A 15,853-nucleotide genomic window follows, 5' to 3' on the forward strand; every position below is an offset into this window, starting at 1 on the left:
TGAGGTCTGGACATTGTATTCCATAAATACAGAGAAAATAGAGGTAATACATTTATTTTGTTTTCTGAAGGTAGCTCTCAGTGTAATGTAGTGGTTTGGGGGCACATAATCGAGCCAGACTGCTTGGAATCAATCTTTAACACTTATTGCCTGTGGCTTTGAGCAAGTTACTGAACCTCTTATGTCTCCTTTTCCTCACCTGAAAGATGGAGACAAATAATGAGCACTTATTACTTCATGGACTTCTTGTGAGGTTTCAGTGAACTAATGTATGCAAAGTACTTAGTGCCAGGCACATGATAAACTCTGTAGAGGTATTGTTGCCAAATCAATACATATGACTGAATGTGCACCTGATGTATGTGTCCCTGAACGAGTTTGAAATGTAAAACTTAATTTTTCTGCAAATCTCATTTATAGTTACTTTTGAATAGCCTCAAAAGTGGGGACTGAAAGAATCAATAGAAGATCTGTATTTGGGTTGTCTTTACAGTACACTGTCTGCTTTCCCCAGGAAACACTTCTTTTGTCTTAGCTGTTCTATGGCCTGGCTGAGTCTGGCTCTTTTGCGATGACCACAGCAGGGAAGCTTGTCCTGGGAGAACGGGTGAGAACCCTGTTGGTTAGGTACAGGAATACTGCTGTGAAACAAGGGTTTTGCTTCTCAGGACGCCTAACTGAACAGATGCCATTTCATCCCTGGGCACTCTAGTGTCAAAAGAAGTGAACGTCCAAATGGAATTTATTAGGATAGTGATTCATTCATTTAACAAATATTTCTCTAGGGTTTAGGTTCATGGCCTTAAGGAGTTGGCAAAGACAGGGTTTTCCTGTCCTAGAGTGTTAGTCCTAACTGAAGGAAAGAACATGAAACTGATTTTGTTCTTCCTGCTATCTCTGAAAATGGCCTGATTCCACTTTATTTATTTGCTTGTTTATTTGAGAGAGAAAGAGGGCGTAAGTGAGGGGCAGAGAGAGAGAAAGCAGGGCTAACTGGAAGCAGGGGTTTGAACTCACCCGGTGTGGGGCTCGAACTCACGAACTGTGAGATCATGACCTCAGCCAAAGAGAGATGCTAAATGACTGAGCCTCCCAGGTGCCTACATTTTAGAAATGTAGTTTATGATTGCTCTCTTCATACATTTGAAAGCTTTGCTATGATTTGTTTTGTAGAGCAGGGTCAAAAGGAAAAACTAGTAAGTTCTCACCTCTGAGTTTCTTGTTGATGAAATGACCACGTTTCTTAGAAATAAAGAAATTACCTGTGAGTTTTGTTTCCCAAATAATTTAGTGAAATGTCAGTGTGAATTTATTCATGTTGGCTCTAAAATATTTTATTAATAAAGATATTCTGCATCTTTACAGGTCTGTCTTGCCTTTTGTGAATAAATTTGTTCCTGGCAAGATGTATAAATTTTGCATTGACTTAGAGGATTCCAAGCTGTGGTACTGCTCATGTGACCCCTGTACCCCAACACCGTGAAGATAGCGTCAGATGGTAGTACATCCACATCTTTGCCTCCACAGTACTTTATGCTAAACTCACCCTAGCATTTATTACTCAGAAACTGTAGTATCTTATCCATTCTTATCCATTCCAAGACATTAATAAACTTTTTAATTTTTTTTTTATTTTTGAGAGAGAACAAGAGCCAACGAGTGCAAGCGTGTGAGTAGGGGAGGGGCAGAGAGAGAGGGAGAGAGCGAATCCCAAGCAGGCTCAGCACTATCAGCACAGTGTCCAGCATGGGGTTCGATCTATCAACTATGAGTTCATGACCTGAGCTGAGATCAAGAGTTGGATGCTTAACTGACCCACCCAGGTGCCTTGAGACATTAAAAAATTCTTATTTTAGGGGCGCCTGGGTGGCTTAGTCGGTTAAGCGTCCGACTTTCACTTAGGTCATGATCTCGCGGTTCATGGGTTCGAGCCCCGCGTCGAGCTCTGTGCTGACTGACAGCCCAGAGCCTGGAGCCTATTTCAGAGTCTGTATCTCCCTCTCTCTCTGACCCTCCCCTGCTCACGCTGTCTCTCTCTCTCTCTCTCTCTCCTAGAAATAAATAAAAATATATTTTAAAAAATTCTTATTTTAATATCTTTGCAAATATGAGGCATCTACTGATTGATTGATGGCGTCCTAGGAGTCAACAAAATATGGTATTTGTTTCTTGCCTTGCGCACCCCGGCCCTTGGGTTTGACAGTGAGCACACCCGGAGGGCAAGAACTGCTACTGATTTATTTTTGTTATCTCCAGTGTCTGACTTGCATTTACAACCTCACTATAGCTGAATTGCAGTGTAGCAGTTTTTAGGGTCATCTCATTAAGTGTTAATTGAAATGAGAGTTTCTTCGGGACACTTTTGCAGGAGGAGGCAAGTGTTTTCAGAAGAGGGCCTGGTAAATGTTGAGAAGTAGTTAAATGTGACTTCTACTTTCCCCTCCCCATACCCATTCTGTCTTTCTCTTGTGGTTGATTCTCTTCATACTGATGCATACCTCAGTGACAGTATTAGTAAACTTTACCGGAATTCGTTGCTTTTAGCAGATGCCATTGAAGTGAAAGGCTAAGAATGTTATGTTTTTATTTATGGTATACTATTATTTTGTGAGTATCCTTTGAATATTGCACTGGACCGAATCACTTCTCATTATGTAAATGAGGAAATGGGGAGTGAGTGTGTTTAGAGACATAATGTTTATTTTAGTCCATGGTGATGGAAGAAAGGCCAAACTTCTGCAGGAAGTTTCTGCTTTAGAAGAATCTTCTTCTGAATTACTATTTTTGTTATTTTTGTTGGCTTAAAATATTTATAAATAGCTCTGTGATTATGAGACTTGGGGTTTTCACACCCTTATCACCATAAATTATCTGATTTGCTTGAAAGGTAGCCGAGGTCTAGACTCCCTTTATCTTGCCCCTGAGTACCTTAATTATCAGTCTCTCAAAATCTAGATGTAGTCTTAGTGCTAGAAGAAACTGCTTAGTGGCCCTAGTTTTTTCCATAGCTTTTATATGTAGGGGATTAGAAAACTCTTGATACCTTAATATTTTTCTGGAAATGATTTTCATGTAAATTTTTTTGAATAGACTTTATTGAAGAAAAGTTTTAGGGGCACTTGGGTGGCTCAGTGGGTTCAATGTCTGACTAAATGTTTAGGCTCAGGTCATAATCTCACAGTTCATGGGTTTGAGCCCCACTTCAGGTTCTGTGCTGACACTGTAGAGCCTGCTTGGGATTCTCTCTTGTTTTCTCTCTCTCTCCCTCTCTCTCGCTGTCTCTTTGTCTCCCTGCCTCTCCCCTGCTCGCTCTCTTTCAAAAAATAAAAAAATTTAAAAAGTTTTAGGTTTATAGAAAAACTGAGAAAACAGTGTCCATATACCCAGCACCCAGTTTTTCTCTTATTAACCTCTTACGTTATATGGTAAACTTTTAATAATTATTGAACCAATATTGATACTTTATCATTAACTGAAGTTCATACTTTATTCAGGTTTCCATAGTTTTTACTAATAATCTCTTTTCTGTTCTGGGATCCCATCAGGATACTGCATTACATGTAGTTGTCCTGTTTCCTTAGGTTCCTCTTGGCTGACTTCCTTTGTTTTTGGTGACCCTGACCATTTTGAGGAGAACTTATCAAAAGTTTAATAGAAGCCCCTCTATTGGAATTTGTCTGATGTTTTTCTCATGACCAGACTGGAGTTGCGGGTTTGAGGGAGGAAGACAAAGATGTAAGGTGCTATTTTCATCACACATCACATCAAGGCTGTACACTGTCAATGTGATTCCTGCCTCTTGATGTTGACCATACTCATCTGGCTGAGGTAGTGTGTGTGTGGTTTCTCTGCTGTGAAGCTACTAGTCTCCTTTCCCTCTGTGTTCCATATTGTATTCTTTGGAAGGAAATCATTGTGTGCAGCCCACACTGAAGGAGTGGGGAGGCTGCATGATTTTGAATAAACATATTTAAATGGCAGAACAGATTGAAAATGTACCTGGAGTTAGTGAAATTTTTGTTTTTAACAAAACTATTCCCATTTAACCTGCATTCAGAGATTTGGTTTGGCAACAGTTTTCATTCTCGGTGTTTCAGCCTGCACAATTCTGTGGCAGCTGCTAGCTGTTCCTTTTTACCAACCTTTTGTGCCATCTATTTGATACTTATTTTTGAGAAAATAAAGTGAAAGTGAAATGTGGGAGATGATCAATCAAAAACGAGAAAAACTTGTTAATATTTTGATCTTCATCTATTGCTTTTCATCACTTAAAAATATTATTTTTAAAATCAAGGGCTTGGTTGATATGTAAATTATGATTAGATACCAGAACAGTTTAGGACCCAAAATGATCAAGGGAAAGCACCTTGTCGGAAACCCCCATGACAATAGCCTCTCCTTGTAGTTCCCATTTGTGTGTTTCAATTATAAGGCTTATGTTAAAATTAGATCAGAATTTCCATTGTAGACTCTCAATTTCATAGTTGTGTAACTGTCGTATTAACTTGATTGTAAACAAAAGCCTGTAATGATGGGGCTTATTTGAGCAATTAAGGCGAGAAATTGTGGGGACAGGATTTGATTTCCTAAAGGTGAGTTTAACATTTTTTCTTAAGATTTTCCAGATTTTCTACAATAAGACTGTATTTTGTAATTAAAAAACTAAACTAAAAATAATACAATTTGTTTTAAAGTCTAAAGACTTTATATTTCTTTTTGATTATCTTCCCCAAACTTAACCACTTAAATCCATTTACCCTCTTTCACTTTTTGTGCTTTTTGTTGGCCAACTGAATCTTTCTAGTCCAGAGAACGAAAACTTACTTCGTGTGCCTGTGTATATCTTTTTGCAATAGCTTGTAATGCTGGTACTATGAAGGCAGCTCAGTTTTTCAGTTCTAATAGCCTGTGAATAGGAAAAAAAAAAATCTCTTTTTCACCCACTTTTCTTGGGCTTATAAAATACTACAGAAATTATTAGGAAGAAGGAAGACGTTCACATTTTATAGATGAGTGTATTAGTTGCCTAGGTCTACTATAACAAATCAGCATGAATTTGGTAGCTTTAGTCTATGTGCTGTGGAAGCGAGCAGTAATTTGGTAGCTTTAAACAACAGAAATGTATTTGCTGACGGTTTGGGGGGCCATAACCTTGAAGTCAAGTTGTCAGCAAAGTTAGTTTCCTCTGGAGGCTCCGAGACAGAATTGTGTTCTATGCCTCTCTCCCAGCTTTTGGTGATTCTTGGCTTGTGGACACATCACTCTAGTCTCCGTCTGCGCCTTCACATGGCCTTCCGTTCTGGGTCTTGTCTGTGTTTGTGTCTCAGATCTCCTACTGCTTTCTCTTATAAAGACATAAGGATTTGATTTAAATCCAGGATGATCGCATCTGTAGATCCTGAATTGTATTTGCAAAGACCGTATTTCCAAATAAGGTCACATTCACAGGTACTGGGGTGTTAGAAGGAGTTATGCATCTTCTTTTTGAGTGCCACAGTTCAACCCACTACAGTGAGTAAACTTTCTTGAATTTGCTAGTAAGCGCTTTAAAAGTACTTTTACTAAATGGAATAATAGTTTTAGTATCTGACTTAAGTACATACAAATGTGATTCAGAATTTAGTTGTATATTTATTTTCTCTTCGTGTGGTTTGTGATTGATGTGGCATTCCTGTACTGTGAAATTAGGCTGTGCACATATAGACAAGCTATAATTTGGGACGTTTAAATGGTGTGAGTAAAGTTTTAAATTCTGTGGACACATGCCATTTAGCTCTTGACTTTTTAAATCTACATATTTGGGTATTTTTGTAAGATGAAAGTTTATATGGTTCCTTTTGATATGAACCATGTTTGTCTCCACTTAAAAGAGTTTAAATTTATCCGGTGATCTAGTCTGATTTAAATTTGTGTGCCACAGAGAGGGATTTCATAGAAGCCAAGAATTGCTGGGTGGATAAATGAGGTTAAATAATAAGAAGTAAGAAGGGTGGTCCTTGGTGTGAATAGACAGAATCACTTTCTGAGAAGTGCTGGCCCAGCCTCTTGGCCTGTGGTTTGGAGGAAACCTCTGGTGAGAACATTCTCTCCTCCTCTCCCACTTTGAGATGGAAGCCATGAGAAATTTAGTTCTTATTGTTTTTAGGAGAAGAGGTTCAATAAGGCCTTTTTTTTTTTTTTAAAGTTTATTTGTGGTATAGACCCATGGCTACTGTATTTGGTAATGTCGTTTTTAAAAATAAGCCCCTTCTCCTACCCATTCTCAGTCCACATAGGTCTGTTCTGTTTTGTAGCACTTGTTTCAAAAATTGTCATCTTTATTCTGTGTGTATTGTCACCCTCACTGAGATGTGAGCTCCACAAGCACCAGGACCACATCAGTTTCATTCTCTATCAGGACTGTACCCCAACTCCTGGGTAGTAAGTACTCAACAAATATTTGTTGAATGAATGAACTTAACATACCATGGATACTTTTGAAATCCATACATAGAGACTTACCGCATTCCTTTTAGTGGCATTTTACTATTCTATAATGGATCTACTGCAATTCATTTAACATTCCCTGTTAACGGACTTTTAGGTTGTTAATAGCTTTTTCACAATAACAAAGCTCCTTGAACATTTTGTTTGTGTGTTTGTCTGGGTGTACATATATCTTTGGTAGTTTAAAACGTAAACTATGTTTAGTATGTCATTTGTACCTATGTTTCTATAAAATGATTAGGCACATTTAAAAATGCATTCTTGGGGCGCCTGGGTGGCTCAGTTGGTTAAACGTCCAACTTCGGCTCAGGTCATGATCTCATGGTTTGTGGGTTTGAGCCCCGCGTCGGGGTGTGTGCTGACAGCCAGCTCAGAATCCGGTTTCAGATTCTGTGTCTCCCTCTTTCTGACCCTCCCCTGCTCACGCACACACACTCTCTCTCAGAAATAAATAAAAAAAATTTTTAAAAAAAGGTATTATTGAAGGGCACCTGGGTGCTCTGTCGATTAAGTGTCCGACTCTTGATTTCGGCTCAGGTCATGATCTTACGGTTTGTGAGATTTAGCTCCATGTTAGGCTCTGCACTAATGCCTTGGAGCCTGTTTGGAATTATCTCTCTTTCTTGCTCTGCGCCTCCCTGCTCACGCTCGCGCTCTCTCTCTCTGACACTCAGTCTCACAACAAATAAATAAACTTAAAAAATGTATTATTAAAATAATTTTCAAGTATAATTGACCAACGTTTCCTAAATTTGTATAAAGTGCTTTTACTTTTTTTTACCCTCTTTGAATCAATAGAAATCTTTTGCCACAACATCTTAAAGGGCATTGTAAGCACTGTGTACCTCACACTGCTTTGACTGCATCTGTGGGATGGTTCTTGGCTAATCCCAGTGGAAGGAAGTATCAGAAGATTTCTGTCCATCGCATAGCAAGAGTGGGAAAGGAAGGCAACAGCCAGTGTAGGGTAAGATTAGAGCGTCAGACTCCGCAGTGGTTTTCATTTTATTTAGAATCAAATCCAAAGTCGTTACCATAGCCGACAGGCTCTGACTGCCTCTGTTAACTTTCAGAACTCACATACTATTCTCCCTGTCGCTGATTGTGTTGCAGCCTTGCTGGCCTCCTTGCTGTTCCTCAAGCATGTTACCCATACTCTCACCTCACTGCCTTTATCGTGATGTTCTCTCTGTCTGCGGTGATCTTCCTCCACCTAGCAGCGTGGCTGATTCTCTCCGCTGACCTCAGATTTTCTCCTCAAATGTCACATTGCCAGCGAAGCTCTCCCTGGCCCTCAGTGTCACATTATCCTTGCCAGCTCCTGCTGCTGTCTGCCCCCTTTCTTTTCCTTTAGAGGTCCCATGACCTTTGCTATATTATGCTTATTTATATGTTGATGTTCAGCCCTTCACAAAACTACCACAGTCCCGTGCAGGCTGGATTTCGTTCTCAGCTCCTTACACATTGTAGGTGCTCGGTTAGCGTTTGTAGATTGACTGGGTTAGTGATTGAGCCTACAGAAAATTCATGTGGAAGTCTGAAAAGTTTAGTAGAACATGGTCTGTGAAAATCACCAGCCCCTTTACCTCTAGTTTTGCTCCTACAGATCATTCATTCTCTGTTCTAGAACAGATGAGAAATGAAGATGGGTGTTAGGATATTTGTATGTGGCAGTGGATTAAAGGGAAAGGAAATGAAAAGGGAAGTAACAAGCCAGGCTCGGGGCAGCAAAAGTTATAGCTCGTAGTGAGTTGGTCAGCTACCTGCTTTATGGGCCAGTCTTTCTTTCTAAGTTTGGAAAGGAAGAGAACCATTTTTAAAATGCCTGCTTTGAGTCAAGCAGTGTACTGTGTACTTGACCGTGCCATTTAATTTCCACAGTAGCCCTTTCAAGTGAGAAATTGAGATTTAAGATTTATTGAAGAGATTTAAATAACCTTCCCAAGATCACATACCAGTCAAATGGGATATCCAGGCCTGACAGACTCCAAAATCCACATTCATTCCTACACTTAGTTTATAATACCTGGAGGTGAATTCTGTGTATATTAATAATTTACATTTCACATAGTGCTGTAAAAATATCAGTAAATTTTTACGTGTCTTATTTGAGTCCTTGTAACAAACTTGAAAGTAGCTATAGCTTCAACTTCCCAAGTAATAGTACTTTGTGTTAGTGATGTGATTTGCTGCAAATTCTACAGCTAGAAAGTAGTGGGAGCCAGAACTGTAAGCAAACCTTCCTGGCGTAAAATCTAATATTCTGTCTATAATATCACACACTTAAAACAAAGGAATTCTTCATATCATATACAGATTCTGTTTAACACAGTGTAGGAGCTAAATACGTCCTAATAAAATTAGCTGGAGTCTTTTTAAAGCTCATACAGAGCCAATTCCTCATTTACACAGAAAATCAAGACAGAGATTGACTCCTCCAGGCACACTTCTCTAGTTGTTGTAAAGCTGGGACTACAGTCCAGGTTTCTTCACACTCTCATGCTCTGCTTTTATTGTTAAAGAATTGGTGTTTAATCTGTCCAGGTCCTTCCCCTTGATTCCGGAACTCTTTCATTCATATGTTTTGGATTTCAAAGCCTCTGGTAAATTTTCCCTCCTCCCCGGTGTCTGCCAGCAACCAGGTTGGGTTCTTCCCACAGGTAATGGTATTTGTGTATATTTCTTGTATATCTTTCCAGAGATACTTCATGCACAATAAAGCAAATAGGTAAACTATATTTATTTAACAACATATCTTGGAGATTATTCCACATTATTAGTACATGAAGTCTATCTTTTTTAAATGGCTGCATTCATATTGAATGAGTGTTTTATAACTTAAGCAGCCATTTGCTGAAGGACATTTAAGTTGCTTCGATTCTTTTAGATTAAAACAAATTCAATAATGAATAACCTTGCACATGTTTCTTATGAACAGATGTGTTGGTAAGATACATTTCTAGAAGTGAAGTTGCTAGATCAAAAAGTATGTATTTTATAATGCCATCCTTAGACCTTTATTCTTAATGTAGAAATGGAGTGTTTTCATTTTGAATGAAACCGCTTTTAATTGGTTTTTTTTTTTTTTTTTTTGCTATTTGGCAATAGCAGTGTATAATTTTAAAGATAAACTGTTTTAAGAGCGACAGGATATCTTTTAAACTGGTGCATGTTGTATGCTTTGATGTTAACGTGACAGATTAAAGAAAGTGTAATGGAAGTGTTGCTGCTTTGGAGTCAGACCTGAATTTGGATCTCAGTGCTACCAACCTACTGACTTTGTGACCTCTGGCAGGTCATTTAACTGCTGAGCCTCAATGATCTCATCAGATACAATACCAGGCTTACAGAGTTGTGTAGAACTACTGTATTTCATTGTTTCTAAGACACATTTCCCCCTGCATTCTAGTATCTCTGACATTGGGAGGCTTTGTAATCAAAGATATGCCATAGTTGCTTTGGTGTTTTTTATTCTTTCTTAGCACATAAAATAATGTTGGTCTTAAAATTGACGGCATATTACAGTTGATGAAGTAGGGTAGTAATTTACAAACTGGCACAAGTGAACTGTGCTAGGGTATGGTACAGACAGAGGCAGTTCAATGTGATGGGGCAAGTTCAGGGTGGAGGTGGGCTGGATGGGTTTAGGGGAGTTGGTATGTATAGCAGTGGGAGTTGTGTTCCAGGTAGCAGTTACCTCCGCAGTTGCCTTGCATAGTAAAGGATAGTGCAGTTGGTTAATGGAACACAAGGACAGACATTACCTTTTTGGTGGGTAACAGGACTTTGGCCTGGGACTGAGATTTAGGAACTGTGTACTAATTTAAGGTAGGAAGATTTTTTAAAATAACGGGGCTGGGACACCTGGGTGGTCAGTGGTTAAGTGTCTGACTTCAGCTCAGGTCATGATCTCACGGTTCGTGGGTTCAAGCCCCGCATCGGGCTCTGTGCTGACAGCTCCGAGCCTGGAACCTGCTTTGGATTCTGTGTCTCCCTCTCTCTCTGCCCCTCCCCTGCTCTCTCTCTCTCTCTCTCTCTCTCTTAGAAATAAATAAAACAGGGCGCCTGGGTGGCTCGGTTAAGCATCCGACTTCGGCTCAGGTCATGATCTCACAGTTAGTGGGTTCGAGCCCCGCGTTGGGCTCTGTGCTGACAGCTCAGAGCCTGGAGCCTGCCTCGGATTCTGTCTCCCTCTTTCTCTGACCCTCCCCTGCTCACGCGGTTTCTCTCTCTCTCTTCCAGAAATAAATAAAACATAAAAAAAAATGAAAAAAAAAAAGAAATAAGTAAAACATTAAAAAAAAGTTTAAAAAAATAACGGGGCTGTAGGAAAAAAAATTGCAAATGATATATCTCATAAGGGATTTGTATCCAGAATATATAAAGAACGCTTACATTGAACAATAAAAAGACAACCCTATTTAAAAGTGGGCAAAAGTTTGAACAGACATTTCTCCAAAGAAGGTACATGAATGGACAATAATCATGTGAAAAGATACTCAATATCCTGTTAGGTGATGCCAACCAAAACTGTAAGGAGAGGCGCCTGGCTGGCTCAGTCAGTAGAGCATGTGACTTGATCTGGGGGTTGTAGATTTGAGCCTCATGTTGGGTATAGAGATTACTTAAAAAAGTATTTAAAAAACTGTAAGATATTACCCTTTATCCACTAGGATGGCAAGAATAAAAAAGACATGCATGTTTAGCAATTAGTATTGGTGAGGATACTGAGAAATTAGAACACTGTTGATGGGAATGTGAAATGGCATAGCACTTGGAAAACAAATGGCAGTTCTTCAAAAGTTGAACATAAAGTTATAGTATGATCCAGCAATTCCATCATTAGATATGTACCCAAGAAAAGTGAAAATGTATGTTCACTCAAAGACTGTACATGAATGTTCATGGTAGCATGATTCATAATAGCCAAAAATATAAAAACAACTCAGATGTCCATTATCCGATAAATGGATAAATATAGTATTATACATCCATATGATGGCATATCATTGAGAAAGGAAGTAGTGATACATGCTGCAACATGGATGAATGTTAAGAACATTGCTAATAAGTAAAAGAAGCCAGACACAAAAGACCACATATTGTAGGATTGGATTTATATGAAATGTCCCACTGGGTGGTTTAGCGGTCCTAGGAGTAGGAGGTGATGGGGCCAGGGGAAATGACTGCTAAGGGGTATAGTATTCCTTTTGAGGGTAGTGAAAATGTTCTGGAATTAGACAATGATGACGGTTGCACAGCCTTGTGAATTACTAAAAACTATTGAACAACGTACTTTAAGTGGGTGAATTTTATGGTGTGTGAATTATATCCAATAAAGCTCTTAAAAACAAAAAGAGGCCCTAGTTCTAGGAACAGCCTGGATTACTTAGATTATCAGCAGAAGAAGAGATTAAGGGTAGAAGCAGCCAGTTAGAACAGTTAGCCTCATGTTGATTGGGAAAGTCCGAGAAGTGGGAGGAGAGATGGTGATGAGGTTGGGAATAAAACAGAAGCAGTTATCAGCATTGTTCCTGCCCTGCTAAGGTCAGTAAGAGTCAATAGTGCTGAGACTGTGAATGTGGATCTTGTAATGGTTGGAAATGCTTCCTGCCTAAAGTCAGTATTGGCCCTGAGTCTGTTGGTACGCCTCCCCCCACCCCTGCCCTCCATGGGGAGGACCATGATATGGGTAAGAAGGATATAGAGAGGGGACCCAGATGAGGCCTGGACAGTTGCATGCCCCAGTGTTCAGGGGCTGTCTTGTTCATCTAAAGTGTCCCACAGAGGCCAGTTGTTTAGGCAGCTCTGGTCCACTTGAGGGTAGGAGTAAGGAAGACTAACTTAACTAAGGTAATAGCTATCAGAATAGGCAGATGCAAATAAATAACTATTGAGTTCAAACAAGGGAAATAAATTTTATTGTAGATAGAGGCCACTGGCTTCTAAATATTAATATGGCAGCTCTGAAGGATGGGTATGCAGTTGTGTAGGCAGTACCTGAGTTAAGCTTGTCTTAACCTACTAATAGTCTGTATATATGAATACTGGTTATAGCCTTGGCAATCGGCAGTCCTCCCCCTCTCCCCCTTACCAAAATCATCACCCTGGTACTGTGAACTAAAAATTTTTGTCTACACAATTGGTTCATTTTACAAATTGATAGGGCTTGTGGAGGGACAGGAAAGAAGAAAGAAGAAAACCTTTCTTTTTGCTTCTTTACTATTAAAGCCTGTGGGTTTGGAAGGATAAAAGCTTTGAAGAGTAAACGCTCCCTTTGGCAAGCTCACATTATGAAATGGTGGTTTACACCCCAAATAATTTTCCTTTCGCGGAGCCTGAAGCTTTTCTTTCTCTTTTTGACCTGTGCCGAACGTGTTACTAAAGATTCATTTTGGTTTAGAAGTTTGCTGTTTAAAAACGCAAGCATCACTTGAAGGGGTGAGCTAGGGGTGGACTCGTGCTGCAGTGTGCTCTAATTTGGACTGATGATTTTCCACCTAGTGCCTCTGGGTGAGATCTAGGTTTTCTGAGGGTATTGTTAGTTTTGATTTGAGAGCAGAGAGTGGCAGGAACAGTGGGGCAAGAAGTAAGTGGTTTTGTACCTAGAACATTTTCAGAGGGAAGCTAAAGCTAGGGTAAGAATGGGTAATGGGAGGTGGGGGCAGGATGATGCGGCTGGGTACGACAACTTTTCCTCCATATTAGTGTAGCTTTGGCCTGGCTCTCTGCACTGGGAAAGGAAAGGAAGTTCCCTTCCCATCTCGTCTTGGACCAAATGCCTCTGCCTCAGAGGTTAGAATAGAACTCAGGGTTAATACTGGCTTGGGACCATATTTCAATGGTAGCTCTTGTGGTCTGGCCTTATGGACCTAAACACATGAGAACAATTTTTCCCTGGGGAAATGAGCACCACCTGACTTAGAAACAAACATTTGAAATAGAACCAGTTTGTAAGTTGACTTTGTACTGTACTTTTTCTTGTTGCATACCAGGCCCATCGATTTGCAACCGAATACGTCACCTGAGGTGTGACTGTCATCCCTGAGATTGCACAGAAGTCACATGAAAGGCACAGGGTGGCTTTAGACAATCTTAGACAATTAGCAACATTGACTGAAGGTCTGAGTTTTGTTAAGAAGAAACTAAAAGGATTACTGGACTTAGGGTAGACTTTTATTCTGTATTAGAGTCCTAGAAGATCCATTATGGGGATCTCTAAATTATACATGTTCGGTTAAATGAAATACTAATTTCAATCAGGAAAAAATATGTCCTTAAGTAAAGGAATATCAAGTATATTGGAAACATTTGACATAACAATAAGAGAGGGTGTTGCAGGGAACAAAGGTTCTCTGTGACTTGACAGCTGCTGTTAAAAAGTGACACCAGGAGGAGCCTGACTCTGGCCCCAGCTGCCTGAAGTTGTTGCAGTCTTCTCTAGTGTTACCAGAGGGATTTGCACTGCTCTTGTCCTAGCAAATAGAGGCTACTGATAGATAGCTAACCAGGTCCTTATTGTGCTCTGGGAAATAAATTCCTGACCTCTCATTACAATCTTTCTAACTATAGGGTTTTCTAAGTATTCCAGTATTTTGAGGTTCTGACTATGTGCAGTGTACCTTGCTTAACTCCAAGAAAATTCTAATAAGCATGAGGTAGGCCTTGGACATTAAAGCTGGTTGGAAATCCATAACAGAGCTTTAACTGGAATTCTAATATATTTTAGTTTCTCTTGAAGCTTGAGAGACTGAGAATAAAGTGGTAGTTACCAGGTCACCTTCATATTTCAAGAACTTGTATAGAAGGTGGCCTTAAATTTGTTTTGCACATTTTAGCCCGTTCCTTATCTACAGGAAATAAAAGTGTGGAGAGTTAAAGGTTCAAAGACCAGGATGTTTTTAGAGAGAGCTGCTAGTTTGTGGTATTCTGTGTCTTTTCCTACCTCCACACATAGCTTCTAGAGAGCAGGATGCTTCTCTTAAACCCTTTTCATTGAAGCCAGATGGTAAGGGAAGATCTACTAGAGTCATTCTGAGAACTTGACATGTATCCCTGATATTTGGCAGAGTAAAATGAATAGTCTGTGAATCTGTGTGTCCACAGCAGAGCAGAGAGGAAGGAAGAGGGCTGTATAGTTAGTAAGCAGTATGCATTTCAGAGATAGTAGTGTGTCCTTGAGTTTCTGGATAGAACCAGGTTAAAACCATCTAGAGTGAGGGCCACCTTGGTGGCTCAGTCGGTTAAGCATCTGACTTCGGCTCAAGTCAGATCTCATGGTTCATAGGTTCGAGCCCCACATCAGGCTCTGAGCCTGGAGCCTGTTTCGGATTCTGTGTCTCCCTCTTTCTCTGCCCCCTCCCCTCACTCATGCTCTGTCTCTCTCTGTCTCAAAAAATAAATAATTTAAAAAAAAAAAACCATCTAGAGTGGGATGCTATGCTTGGCCACCTAGAGATGATACGAACCAGGATGAGGTGCCCATAGAAATCTAAAGGATTGAGGGTTAGAGGTGTAAATAGCTATTTCTCATTAAAGTCATGGGAGTTGGACGTGAAGGGTCTCATGTAAGATTCTTCCAGGAAACTCACAGAAAGTTAGCATGGACATCAGATTTCATTGGTGTGGCCTTTTCAGCTCCCCTTACTTCTCCCCAGTCCTTCAGCTACAAAACTAAAGAAGCCAGAGACAGCCTTGTTAGAGGTAGAAGAGATGCAAAATGGGGAAAGAAAGAATATTTAACTGGTGCCCCTCTGCCCCACCCCCACTCCACTGCAGACTTCTCAGAAGAGGAGACTGTCTCAGAAGAGGAGAAAGAAGCTTTTTATTTAGATGAGTATTGACTACTTGTCAATACTAGATATCTTAATTATTAAAATCATGATGTTTTGGGGCTGACAGTGATTGAACAATTATTTATAATAAAGGAATGATTGGAAAAAATTAGATACATTAGAGTTCATTCTGGAGCAAGGAAAAGCTTACGCACAAAAGGGCTTTGAAGGAAAGATTTATGCTTATACCCTGTTGAGTATAACTCAGTGCATCATTTATACATTCACATACACATGTATATGAAAAGATAAGCAATTGGAAAAGGAAAATGTACGAGTAATTTATAAGGTATACATAAAGTTTGGATACATATTTTCCAAATGACAATCTAGAATATTTGAAGTTGGGAAAATCCAAACCTGTCACCTTAAGGATAAGAGAAATTAAGGCATATTGAGATTGTTTTCTGTTTGACGGCCTTGTAAAGGAAGTAAGGTATGGATTGGATTGGCCTTCATTAACTATGACTTATAAGGACCTACTGTGTGTCATAGGCTGTACTTTGTACTCCACATACAGTATTTTTACTTTT

The 15,853-nt window shown here is 39.7% G+C and overlaps 1 protein-coding gene across 2 annotated transcripts in view; it reads left to right on the plus strand.

Moving 5' to 3' along the window:
* Positions 1–15,853, plus strand: part of RRAS2 (RAS related 2) — a 73,912-nt gene that overhangs the window by 36,670 nt on the left and 21,389 nt on the right. Inside the window, exon 1 of one of the 2 annotated variants that reach the window (XM_039251837.1) lies at positions 4,553–4,592. The exons of the other annotated variant lie outside the window; for it this stretch is intronic. The gene's annotated coding sequence lies outside the window, so the exon portion shown is untranslated. Of the gene's footprint in view, positions 1–4,552; positions 4,593–15,853 lie in introns of those variants that run through there. 2 annotated transcript variants of the gene reach the window in all.

This window comes from Hyaena hyaena, unplaced genomic scaffold (genome assembly GCF_003009895.1).
Source record: "Hyaena hyaena isolate Hyena2069 unplaced genomic scaffold, ASM300989v1 scaffold_401, whole genome shotgun sequence".
Taxonomy (NCBI): Eukaryota; Metazoa; Chordata; class Mammalia; order Carnivora; family Hyaenidae; genus Hyaena; species Hyaena hyaena.